The 21738-nt window shown below is 42.7% G+C and overlaps 1 long non-coding RNA gene across 1 annotated transcript in view; it reads left to right on the plus strand.

The window, feature by feature from the left end:
- Window positions 1–13242: 13242 nt before the first annotated feature.
- LOC109321374 overlaps window positions 13243–21738 on the plus strand; it is a 22046-nt gene continuing 13550 nt past the window's right edge. The window contains exon 1 of the long non-coding RNA XR_002104048.1: window positions 13243–13331. This is a non-coding gene — a long non-coding RNA (uncharacterized LOC109321374). The remainder of the gene's footprint in view (window positions 13332–21738) is intronic.

A 21738-nucleotide genomic window follows, 5' to 3' on the forward strand; every position in this document is an offset into this window, starting at 1 on the left:
GTGAACCCAGCATTCATTCCTGCCCGTGGCAGGGGGTCAGGCTAGATGATCTGTTCAGGTCCCTCCTGACTCTAGCTACTATGAAATTATCCACACTAAAAGAGCCAATATTTTGCTAACTGCCAGGTAGTAACATTTTGGCAGGCCAGGATAAAGACTTTCTCAATCACTACATTTTTCTAAGTCTTTTTTACAGACTGGTGATACAAAAGAAAAATATTCAACTTCAGCCATCATTTGTTTAAAAGTTAAAAAAAACCAGATTCAATTCCTTTCATATAGCCCTTTCCCTTTAAACAGATGGTATGATTTTTTAACACTGGATCTGCTTCCAAATACTTTATATTTTCAAAAACACAATGTTTTAAAGCAATTATAATAAATGTATAAAATGCCAAATATTTTCTGAGGGGTGAATTTCTTAGGGTGAATTTTTTTTTGGACCAACTACGTTGCTGGGATAAAGTTAGACAAGGTTTTGAATGCAAAACGTTCTGACTTGAGGAAACATGTCTAATTTTGTCCCAACTGCATAGTTGGTCCAATAAAAGCTATCACCCTAAAAAATTCTTGCCTCTCACATAATTTTTGGCCCATCACAGCTACAACACCACTCTTTCATTACATAGAAACATGGCAAATATTCTCTGAGCATATATATATATATATATATATCTCAATAGAAAACTTCTTGGAGGAACAGGTCAGAAAAACCCAGCTCAGGTTCAAGGTGGGATGCTGCCAACTTGGCCATTGCTGCCATGGCTTTTTTCTGCTGCTGCTTTTCTTTCCCTGCTTGCTGTCGTGGAGACGCAGCTCCCAGTCTCCTGGCCCTAGCATGGCTCCTTGCTGCTTGACCACAGTGAAGGTTTAGGTGAAGCCCCATACTGCTAGAATGTAACTGAAGCCCCCTGGTTCTTTGGGTAAATCTGATATCTCTTATTAGACCAACAAAATTACCCTGCAAGAAGGGTAAACACCCTCCTTGTAGCCAAAAGCTTGCAAAGATTTTTCCCCAACTATTTTAATTGGTCTAATAAAAGATATCAGATTTACCCAAAGAACCTTGTCTACCTGTGTCCTTAGACCAACACAGCTACAACCAACCCCACTGAAGCTCCTCTGGCTTTGTGGCTGGATCCAGTAGCTCTGAAGGCTTGATCTGACCTGTGGGTTGTATGTTGCCTACCCCTGGTTTAACTCATATGAAATTAGGAGATCAATTTTTTTAAAATTGCATTTGGCAGGAGAGCTACACAGTGAATGCCTATATTCATGTTAAAAGCTAGAAAGAGTGTTTTTCATCTTCAGCATGGGGCAGTGTTCCTTCCTACAGAAGGAATTATGATGGAGCTGTTTCCTCGGAGTTACAATTCCTCTGGATCACCTGTTGAATGAACAGGGTAATATACTTATGTGTTAATCCTCTGTTACTAGGTGTTGCATATAATCCAGTTATGTCCAGCTGCTTCTGCTGGCTGAAACTCATATAGGACAAATACCATCTGGTGATATTACTCTACTTACTACTCATTCCATCCATTAGTTCACTGTAGGAATATTGGGAAATTAGCCCTGGCTCTTTATCTCTCTATCGAGAATAAGGTAAATTGTATATGGTTTGTGGTGCTGAAGCCTAGAGAAGAGTCTTATGATGCTTGCGTCCAATATGAAATCCCATGGAATACCTCAAATAATTTAACAGGTAGTGAACCAAATCTTGTGTTTGCCTCTGTAACCTGCTGTTTGTATTGTGTGTGAATGGTTGCTTATATGTGCAATAGTTGGATTTTCCCTGCTTGATCATTGCACATACATTTGAATTTCAGTCTCATTTTTGTCTGCTGGTAGTACCGTCACCCACTGAGCATCCAACTTAGAGATCTGATAGTATCAGACCAGCAAGTACCTGAGGAGATGTCTGCTCTTTCATTTATAACCATCAAACCTGGCAGAAGTCTTAGGTGTCTTTAACAAATGTTTGTGAACCTTTCCAGCAAGAAGTTCAGGGTGAGTTTAAAACCCTATTAAAATAATTCTGTCTCCAGGGAAGACCGCTCATCTATTAGTTAAGTTTTGTACCAGCTAATTACCTGTCCCATTCACTGTCATCTTCTGCTATCTAGATCGGAATTAGGTTGGGCCTATGGAAGTAAATCTCTTGATTGTATAGTTATTTCATGATCAATGTACATTAGAAAAATTGTAAGACATGGGTTTTTCCTGTTCAAATAGCTATTACTGTCATATTCAGAGTTGATTGCATTGGAAGCTGACTGCAAGACAGGCCAATATCTTCTCTTAGTGTTAGAGAGATCTTCCAGTTCATTACCAGACTGCAATTTAGCAAGGTCCCTCTCAGAATTTTGATAATGGATTAAATTGTTTTGAGCCCAAATATATAAGGAATCTCCTCTTACTGACTAAAATTTATGGCTGTGGCTTACATAGTAGCTTAGCTGTTCACATATGGCTTATGTCAATGGCAGAAACCATGTTATTTTCTAAATCACATTGATTTGTTATGTGGTACTGAAAGATCTTAAACAGAATCATTGGCTATAAATTACAGAATCTAGTCTTCTATGTTCTTATCTGTGCTTCAAATCCATCAAAATGAGCCCAAGAGTCAAGTCTTCTATGTACACAATGCTACTAGTCAAAGAATAAGGACTAAGACCATTCAATTTCCTCCTTTTTTGGAGCGAGGCCAGGCTAACATTTACTTTTCTGTTAGTTTTGGCAAGAAGGAAAGAATGGGGAAACTTTACTGCTCTGTTACTGATGGTTCTTTTATTTTGTTTTTATTAAAAATGTTGAAACATCAGCCCTCTGTCAAAATTATTTTATTATTGAAGGCTGGGTGGGGTGAATGAACTGGCAGCAGTTCAGAAAGCCATTAAGAAGTACTGATAATGGAGAATCCAATTCAGCCTCCACAGTGCTGCAATGCTTAATTGCAATAAATTTTACTACAGTCTGGTGACTGATGTGCACAGTTAATGAATCGGTACAGATTCAAAGGTTAATCTGCTGGGAGGTAACAAGCTCTGCCCATCTGATATTGTAACCAAAATATGATATTTGTTAGTTACATGATGATATTTTTTGGGCATAGAACAGAAAGAATAAGTTTTTATTGGCTGCAGATTTGTTAGGTCTCCAAGACCAAAACACTGAAAAAGCAACAACCCTAATGGTGATTCTTACATACAAAAGTTAAATGGATTAGAAGTGAAACATGAACCCTGGAATCAAATGTATTGTTGAACATCAAAGAAGTTGCATAAGAAATAGAGTGTTTCATATAAAAGCCTTGCCCACGTGTCAGGAAGCCCTCATATCTCAACTGGCTTTCCTTATTGTAGGTCCCATAGTAATTTATAAACAAACATGCAGAATTTTCTTAGGGGCCAGCGAGGCAAAATGGCTGAGTGAACTTGGAAGTGTGAAACTATTAATGCTAATAACTTTCTTAAAGACAGATTATCTTTATAAAAACAACCAAAGGAAAATGCCAAAACTTGTCTTGGAGAGAGTTGGTGAGGGCAAACAAAGCAAATGAAAAATGAGGAAGGATTGCTCAGGGATTAGGGTCCCAGCCTTGCTCTTGGAAGACCTGTTCTTGGTTTCCTGTTCAGACACACACTTCCTATGTTACCTTAGGCAAAGTGATTTAATCTCTCAATTCCTCAGTTCCCCATCTGAATAGGGATTATAGTAACTACCTCACAAGGGTGTTGTGAAGATTAACGTGTGGAGGATTAGGAGGCATGCAGACTTCATAAGGACCTATGATAAAACACGTGCTATAAATAAGTTTTCCATGTCTATGAAATTATTAATAGCTAAAGCCCCAGTCCTTTATTCAGAACCATCAAGTCATCTTTCTCCAGCCCCTTGAAATTCTTCACAGTTATGCAAGCAAGACAGGACCAAGTTATTATGTCTTTATTTTATTTATTAGATGTATATGATACCTAATACTGTTGGGAGAAAGGGCTAAGTCACTGAGAATGAAGAAGACAATAATCATCAGACTCAGGAAAGCCCAAGTTTTAATTCTGGCTCTGCCATTGTCTTCCTGTATGGCTTCTGGAAAATATAATCCTTTTTTAGCCTCCCTTTTCCCAAATGTAAAGTGAGAATAGTAATAACTACTGACCTACCACTTAGGAGTGTTCAAGATTTCATTTATCAGTGGTCATAAAAGGACTTGCTGAGTCTTATTTTTATTTTTATTGCCTTTGCCCTTTCTCCCTCCTTCCCCTACTTCCCTCCTGCCAATTTATTGTATGTGTGGGTGATATGTTAAATTTAGACTGTACATTCTTTGGGACAAGGATATTGTTTTGAATAGTCTCTCTGGCACTCTGAAGATTATGGTATAATACTGTCATAAATTATAATTAGATATTTATAGGACCAGGATAAGGGGTTATTAGAATCAAGTCCAGATTTTCATAGAATCATAGAACATTAGGGTTGGAAGGGACCTCAGGAGATCATCTAGTCCACCCCTTGCTCAAACGAGGACCATCCTCAACTAGATCATCCCAGCAAAGGTTTTGTCTACCAGGTCTTAAAAACTTTTAAGGATGGACAGTCAACAACCTCCCTGGGTAACCTGTTCCAGTCTTTCACTACCCTCCCCTAGTGAGAACGTTTTCCCCTAATATCTAATCTAAACTTCCCTTGCTGCAACTTGTTCTGTTATCTGCCACTGCTGAGAACAGTTTAGCTTCATCTGCTTTGGAACCACGTTTCTGGTAGTTGAAGGCTGTAATTAAATCCCCTCTCAGTCTTTTCTTCAGACTAAATAAGCCCCGTTCCTTCAGCCTCTCATAAGTCATGCTCCCCAGCCCCTTAGCCATTTATGTTGCGCTCACTTCAATTTGTCTACATCCTTTCTGTAGCGGGGATAGGGAGTGGGTGACAAAACGGGACAAAGTACTCCAGATGTGGCCTCACCAGTGCTGAATAGAGGGGAATAATTACTTCCCTTGATCTCCTGGCAACACACTTACCAATGCAGCCCAGTATGCTGTTAGTCTTCTTGGCAACAGTGGCACACTGTTGGCTCATATTCAGCTTCTTGTCCGCTGTAACCCTCAGGTCCTTTTCTGCAGAGCTGCTGCTTAGCTAGTTGGTCCCAAGCCTGTAGCAGTGCATGGAATTGTTTTATCCTAAGTGCAGAACTTTGCACTTGTCCTTTTTTGAACCTCATAAGATTTCTTTTTATCTACAGAGGTTTTACAAAGTGAGTCAGTAACATTATATCCAGTTTACAGATGGGGAAATCGAGGCTCCAAGCACTAAAGTAACTTGCTCAAGATCACTTGGGAGAGAAGCCAGGAGTAGAATGATGGTCTCCTAAATCCCAGTCCAGAGTCCACTGCCTACACTGTTTCCCTTAAGGAATTAAACCTTTCTCATCTCTCTATACATATGAATTGGCTATAAGAAAATAAACTGGACTATGTTCATTCTGACTAAAGAAGGGAAATGAAACTTGCAATGAATATCTGCTGGCAAGGTCTGCTTTCCCTTGGAGGTTACAGTGGGGAACACCTCCTTTAATTTATGCTGATGGACCTCCAGCCTCCCCCACCTGTGGAGGCTGTCAAAAAGATATATTGAATGAGTATATTACTGGCTATCTTTTACATAGTGCAAGGGGCAAGGAATGTCCTACTGTGTGTTAGGACAGTGCGTAACACTCACAATGTTAGTCTCATTTGGGCTCTCTACAGTAACAGCAACAGCAGCAATAGGACAGTCAAAATAACAGTATCTTTTAGTGCAACCTATTGGCCTAGTTCATTGGGTCACTTTTCTATGTAGTTCCCCAGCCTGTCAATACAGTTTTGTGAATATCCCCATAAGTGTCCTATTCCTTTGTGGTGAGCTCCTTAAGCTGCAGTTGCATGGGCTTCTGAAGTTTTTTACTGGACTTTAATTTTCTTCTTCCCAGGGCTTCCTTTGAAGGGGAAAGTCATCTGGAGGGTGATCAGGGCTTTAAGGGGCATAGGAAGAGCCACACAACCAAACATTGTGGTGATTTTTGGGGTTCTGGGATCAGCGTGCATCATGAAAGACCAGTACGCTTTTTACTAGCACTCTGTCATGTCTGATTTGAATGGAAAATCTAGCTTCTGATTCTCACTGAGCAGGTTGCCATAATGTTCTTTGTTCTCTGTGGTTGCAACATTATTCTTTGTTCTCTAAGAAGTCTGTCACAAGGACAGAGGAGTAGCAATCTCTTTCAGTGCCCGGGCAGGGGTGGAGTGGGGGAATTATTATGATAGTTAAAAAGCAGGGATGGGGTGGAAGGGAAGGGAAATAGGTGTCTTACCTGCCCTGGCTCTTTTCACTTCAGTGGCAGCTGCAACTGCTGCGGTGCTGCTATAGCAATATAGGCTGAGGCTAGGGCTCGCTGAGAGCTGATCCTAGTACCTCATTTGCACCCAATGCCCATAGTCACAGTGCTGTGTGTCCTATGGCAAATCCTCTCTATGTGGGAGAGCATCATTCTCTTCTCCCACAAGATTCACTACTGGGCATGGGGCTGCACCTACCTGGCTCCTCTGGCAGCCATTCAGAGAAGCAGTAAATACAGAGGTATAGAAAACAATGGAAAAAAAGTCATTACAACATTTTAATGGTATTCTTTTAACGAGTCAGTCTGTTTACCACCACCATCTTTTCTGTGAGCTGAGTTACTTGTTGAGTAATATATTCATGATTTGCCAGACTTTATAGTGGGAGTTTAAGTAAAGTAACTTGATAGTGAAAGACAAAGAGGTAGCTTTGTGGATTTCAAATGCAGAGTACTATAAAATATGTAGTGTGCAATGACTATGATAACCTTTGTAACTGGATAAATAGAAGTTGGAGAGATATTTTTTTCTAAGCTAGTAATGACTTTTATTTTTGCAGGGAGACAGAAAAAAGCATCAAGAAGATCATGCTCTATCATAAAAGGAAGTAAGGATATTTTCTGCCTTTTGGACAGAATACTTTATCAGAAAATCAAGTGATGTTCTGGCATGTTGCCATCAGCGAACTAACTAACCTTTCTTTCATAGATTAATAGAAATAGAGTCAGAGGGGACCTAAGCAGATCATCTAGTCTGATCCCCTGCCCTGGGCAGGAATGAATAGAGGTTTAAGCTCAAATGCCCCCAGCTACGTAGTTATCAAGCCTCCTTTTAAAGACCCCTAAGGTAGGAGCCAGCATCACTTCCTTTGGGAGCTGATTCCAGATCCTGGCCACCCTGACTATGAAGTAGTGCCTCCTGATGTCTAGCCTGAACCTACTGTCAATCAACTTGTGGCCATTGTTCCTTGTTACTCCAGGAGGTGCTTGGGGGAACAGGGTCTCAACCCAATCCCCTCTGGTCCCCTCTGGTAAGTTTATAGATGGCCACTAGATCCCCTCTTGGCCTTCTCTTGTGAAGGCTGAACAGGTTCGGGTCCCTCAGCCTCTCCTCATAGGGCCTGCCCTGCTGCCCCCTGATCATATGAGTGGCCCTCCTCTGGACCCTCTCAATGCTGGCCTCATCTCTCCTGAAGTGCGACTCCCAGAACTGAACACAGTACTCCAACTGTGACCTGACCAATGTCACATAGAAGGGGAGGATCACCTCCTTGGACCTGCTCGTGATGGATCTGTGGATACATAAAAAAATGTGGTTAGCTTTTCTGACCACATCCTCACATCGGCGGCCCATGTTCATTTTGGAATCAATAATGACTCCAAGATCTCTTTTTGCCATTGTGCTTTCAAGAAGGGAGTTCCCCAGCCTATAGGTATGTTGCTGGTTCTTCCTGCCCAAGTGCAGCACCCTGCACTTGTCAGTATTGAATCCCATCCTATTCACATTTTCCCACCCCTGTAACCTGTCCAGGTCCAGTTGTATCCTGTCCCTCCCTTCTAGATTGCCCACCTCACCCCACATCTTGGTGTCATTAGCAAATTTAAACAGGGTGCTTTTCACCCCCTATCCAAGTCACTGATAAAGAAATTGAACAGTACAGGCCTGAGGACTGAGCTCTGGTGGACTTCACTGCCCACCTCCCTCCAGGTCGAATATGACCCATCCACCACCACTGGATGTGGCACCCCAGCCAATTTGCGACCCATCTGACTCATCTATTTGCTTTCACTGATCAATGGAATCTAGGCTGGATTTGCAAGAGATACAAAGTATAATATTTTCATGGGATGCATTTTGTGAGTAGCTGAAACAATTAGATACATTGCTCATTTATTTTTATACTCTGAATGCTTACAAAGAGAACCAACATTGGCATGTGTTAGGCAATGTTTGATAGAAGTTCAGAATAATGAATTGAAGCAAAAATAAAGTGGTTTTATTTTTAAATATTTTTTCCACTGATTCTGTGCTGAGACACTAAATGGAAGACATGCCAGCTGAAACTTTAGAAAGTTAATTTAAAGACTCTTGGTTTTTACATACTTCATGTTGATCCTGGGATCTCAACAGAGTGATTCAAATTATATCATGCAGAAGGAAGAATAGGGTTTCATTGCTATGGCTATATATTTTGGCAGAAGAAAATAATTATTTATTAGAAAAATGTATATAAATGAATTGGGTCAGTTATGAATGGTGTAGGACAGTGGTGTTCAACATTTTGGCCAGATGAATGATGCAGGGCCAGTCTGTCAACTGAATTGGGCCCCACATTGCCTCTGTGCACCAAGATCAGACCCTGGGCCCCTGCATTGCCCCTGCCTAGCCCCTACATGCCAGGATCAGGCCCCAGGGCCCCTGTCTGGCTGGGCTTGGACTGTAGGGGCTCTGTACTGCCTTTTACCAGGCTCTGAACCACTCTGTATGCCTTATCTAGCATCCAGGGCCAAGGCCTGCGGCTTCCCACAAGTTCATGGGGAGCCCTGGAGTCTGGAAGACATGGTAATGGGGAGCATATCTGGCCTGCAGGCCAGGAGTTGAGCACCCCTGGTGTTGGAGCATTGATATCAGAGAACTATGCTGAGGTTATGGTACAGAGAACCATAAGACTGAGGACAAACACCTAAGTATATTAGGATAGTTTCAGAAGAGATAGGAGAGTCGTAGAAAGGTGGTCAGAATTCAGAAGTAAAAACATATCCAAGAATCGTGAAAGGAAGAAAGCCTAAATATCCCCGTAACTTATTCTAATAATAACCATATAGTATGGCTGTATAAAATTTTGCCTAGTGTTTTGTTTCAAAGCTGTTTCAATGCGTTTCAAGCTTGAAACAGCGAAATCAAAATTAAACAAAAAGCTTCAAAACAAAATAAGGGCACTCAAAACATTTTAAACGTTTCAAAATGTTCTGAGTTTCAAAGCAGCCTGGTGCCAGGAGGCAGGGGAGAGCCAGGGCTGTGCTCTGAGTGGCTCTGCAGCCCCATGGAGCTCAGCCTGGTGGCAGGAGGTGAAGCACAGCCCTGGCTCTCCCCTGCCACCTGCCACCAGGCCAGATGACAGGAGGCTGCCACTGCTGCCTGGGGCCAGCAGCAACATCAGTCTCCCCTGGCGCTGGGTGCGGGCTGTGCCCAGTGCCAGTCCCAGGTGGCAGCAGCAGACTCCTGTCATCCGGTGCAGATCTGCGGGCCCGCACTCCTGGGAGAAGTCTGGCACAACCCTCCCAGGGGTGTGAGCCCCTGGATCTACACGACTTATGACAGGAGACTGCTGGTGCCAGCAACTGTCATGAGTTTTGCTTTTTGTAGTTTGAGGTGCAGTTTCCTAGAAACCTCTGTACCTATCTCCTTGAAACTTTGCAGGCTTCATGCCTTCAAAAGAGGCTACCATCCTTGCAATTTATGTCTGAATCAGGCAAGAAATGGCAACAGTTTAGGCATTTTCATGATTCCCCATTATAGCCTATGGGTGGAACATCAAAATGCATCGAAACAGGACAGTGCTTCAAAACGAAACAAAATGACGAAATGAAACACTGTCCCTTCAAAATGGCGAAATGGACATTGAAACAAAATGATGGTGTTTTGCACAGCCCTACCATACAGTGATCATGTTTAGTAACTGACCATCTGTTGACTGCCTCCAGGAAAAAACCTCTGAAAGATAGTCACTGGGGCTATCCTTATGTAATTTCATGTCTGTGGTTTAACCATGGAATATCATGTTCAGCAACAAGAACACTTGATGGATGATGCATGGTCAGAGTTGATATCCTGAACATGGTCAAACACAGATTAGCTATGATCATCTACAGTAATGTAGCCAAAGGGTGTAATACAGTGATCCCAAACAGACCTTGGCTTGTGTGTGGTATGATTTTCAAGGGTAGGAGAGTAGAGAGCCTTGCAGTATCTTGTTGGAATGCATAAAGTTAACATGGTGATGAAAGGATCAACAATGCAATGTGGCCCAGGAAATGTCAGGATGGTGGTGGAATGATGGAATCAGGGGATGTGAAAAAAATTAAGAGACAAGGAGAGAGCATGAACGTGATGACACGCTTAATGAATTTCTCTTCTGTTCTCTCATAGAACAGTTGAAAAGGAAAAGACTACTCAGATAATTATTTAAGAACCCTAGCTACACACAACTTTGTAAGTCATTCTGCATTCTTTTATACAATTATATTTGGTATTTTCATGGACATTTCCCATCTCTTACTGCCTTGATTTATTTATCAAATGAAAATTAGGGTTAAAACATCTTTTAGATTATAAATAACTTATCATTGTCAGTACCAAATAACTTGACCCAGTATTAAAATATATGTGGTGCCATCACGTAGATATGGTCTGCTTATGTCATAGGTATTATTTGTAACAGATTATTGGTGAATTATGAATTGTTAACGGAAGTGACATGCTAGGCACTACTTACTATGATGAAAATATACTCATTGCTTATAAGGTTAGGTACAGACATGCAAAAAGCCCAAGGTGGAACTGGCTTAAGCTATGTGGTTTTCTATAAGTGTCATAGTTTAGATTGGTAGTGAACAGATTACACATTCAACCTTTGGTCATGGGGGGAGGGACAAATTTTAGACCAGGTTCTGCCATTTTTAAACCAGTCTGTGTGTGTCTTCTATTCTGTTATGGGTATAGACTGATTTTGTGTGCTGATCATCTATTCTGTTACAGGTATAGAATGGTTTCCTATCACTTATACCAGTAAAAGTGCTATGCCTGTACCTGGCTTATGACAATAAATGCACATAACATATAATGCTGAAAATGATGATACATTTCCCCATATAAATGCATTTCACAGCTAGTTAAATTCTGCTTTGCCAAATGGGATTATCAGAAAACATGTACAAGATCGCAGCCACACAGAACGATTTTCAGAAGCACTTAGATGCGTGTTTCAATAGGCACCTATTTGCATATTTAGGCACCAAAACTCCTTTAAATGCCTGGTAGACACTCTTACGGTTTGCAAATAAACTGGATTTTAAAGTTGTATTAATTCCTTCACCTTTTACATATGTTTTCTTGTCTCTTTTGCTATTTAAATATATGAACTTTCAAAAGTAACTGATGATTCTGGGAACCTCTACTTCTGGGTGCCCAACCTGAGATATTTTGAAAGCCTGATTTTCAAAGTGCTGACTACTACCCACCCTCTGAAAATCAGGACCTCCTGAAGTCTTAAGTTGTATATTAGGGCTGTATGAAACAGTACCATTTCATTTTGACTTCCATTTTGCCATTTTGAAGGGACAGTGTTTCATTTTGCTATTTCAAAACACTCTTCTGTTTCATTTTGTCAACTGTTTTGCTCTTTCAACACTGTTTTGACATGTTTTGACATTTTGCCCATAGGCTATAATGGGGAATCATGAAAATGCCTATAACTTTGTCATTTATTTCCTGATTCAAATGAAAGCAGGAGAAATAGTAGCCTCTGTTGAGGCCACAAAGACTGCCAAGTTTCTAGGTGATAGGTATAGGGATTTCTGGGGAAACTGCACTGTAATGTCCTGACAAGCAAAATTCGTGTCACGTGTGTGTGAATCATAGAATCAATGAGTCGGAAGGGACCTAGACAGATCCTGCCATGGGCAGGAAGGAGCACTGGGAGTGGCAGGGGTCATAAGACCCCAGCCAGGTGCCTATCCAGTCTCCTCTTGAAGATTTCCAGGGAAGGTGAGAGCACCACCTCTCTGGGAAGCCTATTCCAGGTTCTGGCCACCCTTATAGTGGAGTAGTTCTTCCTAATATCCAACCTAAACCTATCCTCCCTCAGCTTGTGTCTGTTGTTCCTGGTGACTCCAAGGGGGGCCCTGGTGAACAGACTTACCCTGAATCCCTGCTGGTGGCCCCTGATAAAGTTTTAGGCAGCCCCAAATCCCACCTCAGTCTCTTCTTGTGGAGACTGAAGAGATTCAGGTCCCTCAGCCTCTCCTCGTAGGGCTGGCCACGGAGGCCCTCAACCATACGAGTGGCCCTCCTCTGGACCCTCTCCAGGTTCTCCACATCCTTCTTGAAGTGCAGCGCCCAGAACTGGACACAGGACTCCAGCTGTGGCCTGACCAGCGCCGCATAGAGGGGGAGCAAGACCTGTCTAGACCTGTTGGTGATGCCGCTGTTGATGTATGACGGTGCGGTTGGCTCTGCCTATTGCTTCATCGCATTGGCAACTCATATTCATCCTGGAGTCAATCCTGACTCCAAGATCCCTGTCTGCCTCTGTGCTGTTGATAGGGTCAGCCCCTAACCTATAACCATAATGCTGGTTCCCTTTCCCCAGGTGCAGCACCCCACACTTGTCCTTGTTGCACCACATCCTGTTCAGATCTGCCCACTTCTCTAACCTATTCAGGTCTGCCTGGATGCGGTCCCTGCCTGCCGGTGTATTCACTTTACCCCACAGCTTAGTGTCATCAGCAAACTTGAGCAGGGTGCTCTCCACACCTTCGTCCAGGTCGCTAATGAAGATGTTGAACAGCACCAGCCCAAGGACCAAGCCCTGGGGGACTCCGCTGCCCACACTCTCCCAGGTGGACATGGACCCGTCCACCACCACCCTCTGGGTTTGCCCCTGGAGCCAGTTTGCCACCCATGTGACCATGCATTCATCAGTGCTGCAGTCCCTCAGCTTGCCCGTCAGAATTGGGTGGGACACCATGTCAAAGGCCTTCTGGAAGTCCAAGAAGATGGCATCACCTTCCTCCTTCCCAGTGAAGGCAGAATGGAGTGAAAACAGCAGGCATGGTAGCCCATGCTGAGGCCATGGTGGTTTCAAGGAGATAGGTGCAGGGGTTTCTGGGAAATTGCACCTCAAGGTGCTGACAAGCAGAACTCGTGACGTGTGACTTTGCGTGTGTTAAGGTGGAGTGGGGTGAAAACAACATGAATGGAGAATGGTATGACAATTTTTGGAAGAAATATGCAGAGGAACCTGGGAGGGAGGAATTAAGAGAGATAAAGTTCACATCAGAGGGTGGCACTCACTTCATCTGAATGTGGAGATTAGGGAACTCCAGCAGCGGGAGGTTCACCTTCAGTAACACCAGCTGCTCCACCAAACCAGGATCCAAGGAGGTGCAGTGTGATGTCACCACATTCCCAGCAATGCTAAACACCCTCTCACTTGGAACATTGTTTGCTGGACAGCACAGGTGTTCCTGGGCAACTATGGCCATATCTGGCCACATCTGGCTGTGACTTGCCTAGTAGGCCACGGGGTCGCACAGCACCAGCTCCACATCCTCTGCGAGATAGGCAGCTACCAAGGCCTGAGTGCTACCTGCCTGATGGTGGAGTGTGGTTCATCTGTACCCCACCATGGAAGCCATGTTCTTGGCCCACATTGGCAGTGCCTGTGGTGGAGGAGGAGACTGGCTGATGGATGGCACGCTGACATGGGACAGTGGACACCTGCCTTCCAAGTCCCCCTGCCTGAAATGCATTGAAACAGTTGCCTGTGCCCTTCTGCCTCTGAAGTTCCCTCACTACAGGGATCACCTGGCTAAGGAGGGTATCGGCAGTGCTGAGGGTCTTGGTAGCCTCGAGGAAGGGCTTGAGGACCAGCAAGATCTGAGAGATGGTATCCCACTCAGCTCATCTCATGGATGGCCTTCTGTTGCTCCACCAGCCTCTTGAGCATCAGGTATGTGGAGTTCTAGCAAGTCTCCACATCCTGCATGATTTTGTGCTATGGGATGTTCATCTCTGCCTGTTTCTTCTGCAGCATTTTGCTCCCTTGATGCTCCAGTGGAAGTAGCCTGCCACCTTCCTGCATTTGGAAATAAGCTTGATGGCAGTGCTGGCACTGTCACAGGCAGCCCTGTCCCCCTCCAAGGCATCCCTGACAATGAAGTGCAAGTTGTGTGCCACACAGCCAATGCCAATAAAGTTGGCATCGTGGACCACCTTGACCATATTGGCCCCATTCTTGGTGACCATGAGTCTGTGGGTGAGCTAGCCCTGCCCAATGAGCCACCCTTGCACCAAGTGGTTCATGGCCCCCATGATCTCGGTTGCCGTGTGGGACTCATCCATCACCTCAGCTTAAGGAGAGCCCACGGAAGGCCTGACTGGCTGCTCCAGATGTCTGAGGTGAAATGTAAGGCCACCTGTGTACCTGCTTTGTGTAGCTCCTTCTTCAGGTACTACCTGAATGCCTCATACAGGTGTGCACCATCATCCTGCTGAAGGTGGTGCATGTGGTCATTTTGTGTGATGAGGCCATGAACTGCCTGAATTCTGGCTGCTCAGCAAAGGAGAGAGCTGGTCCACAGTGCTCTGGGTGACCTCGCTTGCCTTGGGAACACGCCCCCCCCCCCGTGTGCCTGCCTTTCCCCCACTGTTCCAGGGTGACCTGCATCTGCTTTGAGGGGACAGGGACTTTCAAGCAAGAGGGGGAGTCCTTTTTGGGCATGTTCCCACTGGTGCCAGGCTGATGAGGAGCAAAGGCAAGGGGGTGGTGCCTGCAGAGATGCATCAGCATCCCCGTGGTGCTCATGTGTTTTGTTCCCTTGCCCCAGCTGGTCCTGGCTTAGCAGTGCAGGCAGATAGCATATATGGGATCGTCTGCCAGCTCAAAATGATCCCAGACCACACTACCCCCTCACTTCTGGGGTGCAGGTACACGTGCAGATGCTGCCTTTTCACCCTCCTCAGCAGGCAGAGGCACAGAAACAGGAGGAGCACACCCAGCTGAGCCACTTGCTTCCCCAACCTCTCCCTCAACCTCCTCTGAAGTGCCTTCTGGGGAAGGAGACCTGGCTCTACAGGAAACTTGAGGGGTGAGGAGCACAAACTGAGATGATTCCCCTTCCTTCCCCAGAATTTCCTTCACTATGGCACTGAGATCCAACTTCAGCTCTTCTTCTGGCACTAGAAGGGTCAGGCTGGGAAGTGAAATGTGGGTAGAGGAGACTGTCATGCTGGTGCTGCTTGTCATGGTGGTGGTGGTGGTGGGGCATTATGGCTGGTGCTATTGGAGGGGGATGCAGACTCAGGCAGAGGCACTACTCCCCTCTCCTTCCTGCTAGTAGAACCAGAAGCCTTATGCCAGCTAGTTGTAGGAAAGAGGCTTGTTGCCGTTGGGGGGGCGGGGGGACTTACAGCTTTCTCTCTACCTCCTCTTCTGCACCTCCCTGAAGGCTTGCCAACTGCCTTTCCAGCATGCTTCATGGCGTGTTTGGTGTGCTGGAAAACCTGTGTGTTCTTCTGTAATGTAATATGTATTTATGTAATATATGTAGATAACTGTATGTATGTATGTATGTATATATTTATGTAATAAATACACTTTATAAATGTATGTATGTGTTCCTGTATAAATTGTATATTGTAATATGCAATATATGCTGTGCTTCCCTGCACAGTGAATGGAATGCACACTGTGAGAGAAAGCACAGATTTCTTTTCTGGGGTAAAAGACTCAAAATAGACTAACAAAAGCAAAAAGAGGATTTTGGGGGAGAAATAAGTTGAAAGGAATGTATATAATACTAAAGGGTATTGGGAAAGGTAAAGGTATTGGATCCCATTTGCTAGGAACAGACTAGCAAGTAGGAACTGATAGCCTTTCTGATGCTGCTGAGCTGCTGGAAGACACATCTCACAGCAATATCAGAGCAGTTCTGCCCCTCTCTTCCCCTTCCTTCTCTTTAGTTTCTATTTAGCTGCATGCAAGCCTAGCTTTGAAACTCAAAACATTTCAAAACTTTCAAAATATTTTGAATTCCCTCGTTTTGTTTTGAAGCTGTTTCGAAGCCTTTTCATTTTGATTTTGCCATGTGGAGCTTGAAATGCATTGAAAAAGCTCTGAAACGAAACTCCCATCAAAATTTTGCACAGCCCTATTTTACATCTATTTAATGCAATCCATAAATTCAGTAGGGCAGTGAAGATCATTACCATACAAAAGAAAATGTCTGCATGAGATTAATCATTTTTAGAAATCTTGGCCATTTTGCATTCAGACAAATTCTCCCTCACAATAAATCTTTATAATTACTTTTACTATTTTCAGCAGACAGGGATACTAGACATTATAGGAATGTGTCTAGGCTATAGATATTGTCTATCCCTTTGGAACTTACCATCACCATGCAAAACAAAATCAGGGCTGCTTCTTTGGCACAAGAAACAGGTGCAACATTTCTTCTTTGTCTTTGATATGAAAGGGTTTAGCTTCTCTGTACTCCAAGGCTATGTCCTTTGGAGTAATGCCCCTTCCACTGGTTCTCTGCAAATATTGGCAGATGGTCAACTACATTTCTTGGTTTTGCCAATGACAATACTCCTTGCTTCAGTATTTGCTTTGTGTATCTGTGTCTAACATGATTTTCCTTCCACACAGAGAAGTATACAGTACTCTGGTCTGAATGGTATAAGCAAAGCAAATTGCCTGCAGACATTATGCAAGCTAATGTTGCAATAGAGACAGAACAGGGCATGTCACAACTGATTTTGTTAAATACAAGATTTACCTTTCTCTATTAACAGGATCTCTGGAACTGGGGGAAGAACGAAGAAACTGTCTAGTTCTGGCTGAACCAAAACCATTGTACATCATCAACCACCATGTGCTTAGACAGCTGACAGATCCCTGATATAAGTCTCTGCAGATAGTGATGCAGTCTTGTTCTGTCTGTTTTATATGCAAGAGGCAAGGATTTCTTGGGATGATATATTTTATTCACCAACTGTGTAGATGGGATAAAGTTAGGCAAGCTTTACAATGCAAGACATTCTTCCTCAGGTCCTTCCATATCTCTGTACCTTGTATGGGAAAGAATGCATACCTGGTACAAGGAAAGAGCAATGTGACAGGATTAGCTTGAAGGAACAAGTAGATGTATTTCCATAGTTGTGGCATTAAAATTTGATAACAGAGGAGAGAAGATAAAGTTCACAGCATGTAAACATAACTTCAGTTTCACCAGTAGAAGGAGTGACTGTGAGTACCAGTAATGGTAATTATATGTTTGTTTTCTATTCAATTTAATTTTTTAATAGACTTCAAGTTTAGAGAAAGTCTGCCCAGGAAATCAAAATATTAAGCTAATACAACCAGCTTTGACATCAAATGTAGACTGCAACAGTTTAAGCATCTCAATTTACCAGAAATTCAAATGATGATATCAAAACAGGACAAAAGGGGGGAAATAAAGAGAAAACTTGAGCATTATCAGATTGCAGCTCTGGTCCAAGCTTTGCCTATCCAGCACAATAAAGTTCTTACTGTCTATGGAACTTCAGAGAAATCAGTATTCTTAGTCTTCCCTTTGAAGTCACCAAGACCCCATTGCCTGTGATAAAAGAGTTTATTTATAACTTGCTCAGCTTATGTCTTTTCCCACTGAACCAGCAGGCTTTCCAAGGTTTGGGGATATAATTTCAAGGGCTGTTAAACCTCTGTCAAAGTTTTGTTGGCCCCCTAAGGAGCTTGACTATCCAACATTCTGTTTGCTGTGACAGGGCTTCATGTGAAAGCATTCAGAAAAACGACAGCTTCAAGTGCTAGCATTTTTGTAACTCAAAGTGGCATTTAATCTGAAAAATAACATTAGGAAATCAGCATATAATTGGCTTTTTATTTCCTGTCCTTTTTTTTCTTGCTATCCTGACAAATAAGTCAAAGCACAATACTATACTTTTTTTATCTCTGTGGCAAGACGGTACATTTACATAACCCAGCAAATTTTAAAAGGCAGCTGTCAGTAATATGATGAGAGATGCTAGAGCAAGCCCTTAAAAGAGATCATAATAAATAGTGTAACAGAATAGTATGGGATAGCACCTTTTTGCTGTGTATTGTTATCAGCAACCAGATCTAAGATAAAAAATCCAGGCGTTCCTTTCAAACACCATGAATGTGATCTCCCATGCAGAATCCTAAGAAAACTAAGCACCTTTCTTGGACACCTTTAATAAGCAAGCCCTTTTCTTGCACAAGATCCCAGTCTGGGGATAAAACTTTATCATGGTGACAAAACAACACAGTAGAATTCGGGACAAAGTAAATCAGAATCTTTATACAGTTGTAAGAAGCTAGTAAGAATCATCCATCTCTCAGTATCTATAGCTGATACTCTCACTTACCTCAAAAGCTGGTGTGCATGTCTAATGGCTAAATATCTCTCCGTCTTTACTTGCTGTATCCCAGTCAGGGTTTATGATGAGTGATTAGTGAAGTCCCATTGTCCATGGTGACAGTCAGATCCATGTTTTGCTTTTCAGAGAAGCGGTGCCCAGTGCAGTCATGATCCTCTGGATGGTTCTGAACCTTTTTCATTGAAGTACTCCTTGGTCTCAGAGTGACAATTTCAAATTGTCATGACGTTTTTAGGCCCTTCGACCTGTGTTAGACAACGTATGAACTATATCTCACATACCCCCTGATGAGGCTTCACTTATCCCCTGGGGGTACATGTACCCCCCTGGTTCAGAACCGCTGCTCTGGACCATCTTTCACTGTGTCACCACCTCTATGTCATCTCTTACCACATTGTTGCCATTTCCTAATTTTGCTGTTCCTGCACTGGCTGCTGCTACACCATTACTTCTGGGCCTGGCTGGTTCATTTCCAGAGCATCACCACCACACCCAGCTATAGTGATTTCAGTTCTGTGGAAGCTGGGTAAGAAGAGGGACCCTCACCAAAGTTCACTCAGCTATGTTGATGTCTTTTGTAGCATCATGACAGACACAATAACTTCCTTTCCTGTGATATTGTCATATCTAGTGGCAATGCTAGATACAGAACTTCACACTCCTAACCCACCTCTTTTGATTATGGCTCTAATAGTACTGGGCAGATACTAGATCTAGGTCTAGCAGTTCTCTTTTTAAACTTGAAAGGCTATTTAGTGACATATACAGTTTTTAAGAAAAAAGTAACTCATTTTTAGATAGGAATTTCTCTTTCTCTCTCTCTCACACACATAGAGCCAAATTCTGTTACCCATTGCATTACTGCTACTTTCAAAATGGAAATGAAGCTTTACCAAAACAAAAGACAACAGCAACAACAAAAATAGTTGCACTAGGATATTGAGTGACACTACTCCAAATGAAGTCTGGCTCACTCTGCTGCTTCTTCTGGCTTGTCAAGAGGTGGTGGCAGAGAGCTCCTTACTTTGAGCTTCAGACCACAGGTCTACAATATGAATGAGGCTCTCTTTAATAAATGGGACTTCTTGCTGTATATGCTTTCATTCCTCTTTTAGGGTAGAAATATTTAGATTAATCACCAAATCTCTCTCTCTCTGTTAGGCATTCAAGCCCCATAATATCTTTATATTAATTATTTCACTTATTCCATCAGCTAACCTGAACTGACAGTCAGAAATATCCAGGTTAGAAATGCAATAGCTCTCTCTCCATCTTACAAGGAAGATTGAATCTAATAATCTGTTGCCCCACAGGTACAGAATTCCTGCAGTGTACAATGGGAGTTCTGAATATATAGAATATCAGTGTTCAGGTAATATGTTCCCATCTGGAATCGATGGTAGGTTTCTGATCAAAACATGTTAAAAAACTCAGGTCAGGTCCTAAAAATCATGACATTGGATTCAAATTCAATGAAAGAAATAACACTAAAATATGTGGGGCAATTTTGCCTTCTATTTTATTTTGAGCCTCTGGAGTTCACGTCTTGAAGCTTTTCTTACAATCATAGGAGCTAGAAACTTTTTTAAAAAGATGCATTTCCATGTCATTACATCTAAGAATTAGGTTCTTCAGAACAATGAATAGCACATGGGTCAAGATAAATATGCAAAAGCTGGTAATACTCATTTAGGTATAAATGTATATATTGTTTACTATTTGTGATATTGTACCACAAAAAGGTCAATAACTAACTAACAAAATATGATATTTACTAAAATATAAAATGGCTCTGAATATAAATTAATGTCCTAATCACTAGATTCTATATATGGAACATTTTAAAACGTATTATAAATTTTCACATATACAATCTAATCATTGAGGTTTTTCTTGACTATTTCTTCCTCCCACTGCTACAGCAGGGAAAATAAATCTGGGGGCTCAGATACTCCCCTTACCCTCTGCCCCAGACATCTTCCTTCCCTAGCAGCCCCTACCTCTTCTCCATACTATAAGACTCTGCTTTTTCTGAGCACATGGAAGTGATTAGCAAATTTAAAACACTGACCGTGAAATAAACGTAAATTTCCATACAGGAAAATTGCTATCGGTACTCATAAATGTATCCCATCCAAAATTGATGCATTTTACCTTTTTTAGGGACTGCTGCATGTTTTAGCACAGGTACTCCATAAACATATTTTTAAGTGACACTTCGGGGCCTACTTATACATAGTACAAACTCCAAATATTACTCCATGGTATTACTCCAAAACCAAAAGGCTTAAGATTTACCATTAGGCTGGGCCCCACCAGTCAACAGTTTTTCAAGCCACAATGACCCCCCAGCTCAGCACTACTCAGTGTGTGCATTTATTTTAGTTATCTCTCACAAAGGAACTATGAGCTAGTTAGTCCCCCATTCATGACTGGTACTGGATGTCATGAATCCTGGTATTCTCCAAAAATGTATATGCAGTTGAAGTACAGGACAGTGTGGTCTGGCACACTAATCAAATGAAACAGGATGAGAAAGGGGAGATAGATGGATTCTGGGTGAAATTTTTGGTGCTCAATTTGGTGATTTTTGCCAGAAATTTAAGGCTGGTGAAGAAATAGGAATCTTTGGAAATGGGAAAGAAAAGTGCAGCTCAATTATGGAGTGAAGAGGAAGTAAAAATATATGTGATGTAGTGGCTCACCATGATCTGAAAAAGTGTCGGCACTGGGGAGGACTGAGCCCAATGGGTAGTACCATAGGGCATGTGTAGACTAAATGAATGTGTAAACTAAATTGAAGCAGGCAGGGGAAGCACCATGACCACGTAGGCGAGCTCCACAGGGCAGGTGATTGTCTCTGATATGTCCTCCATCGGAGGTCTCTATTGAGCAGATTCTTTTTGGTGTTGGGTGGTGGAACCGGAGCATGCTCCATCCACTCCATGCATTGACCTGGTATTGCAGTGCTTCCAGGACTGGTGCAAAAAAAAACAGAAAAAAAAGAAAAGAAAGGGTTTTAAGAAACACCACTTCAATTTAGGGCTGATTAACTCCTGTGTCATGCACACAGCCTGTGACTTCATAGATTTCATAGATTTCATAGACATCAGGGCTGGAAGGGACCTCGGGAGATCATCGAGTCCAGCCCCCTGCCCAAAGGGCA

This window comes from Crocodylus porosus, unplaced genomic scaffold (genome assembly GCF_001723895.1).
Source record: "Crocodylus porosus isolate Cpor-Errol unplaced genomic scaffold, CroPor_comp1, whole genome shotgun sequence".
NCBI classification, from domain to species: Eukaryota; Metazoa; Chordata; order Crocodylia; family Crocodylidae; genus Crocodylus; species Crocodylus porosus.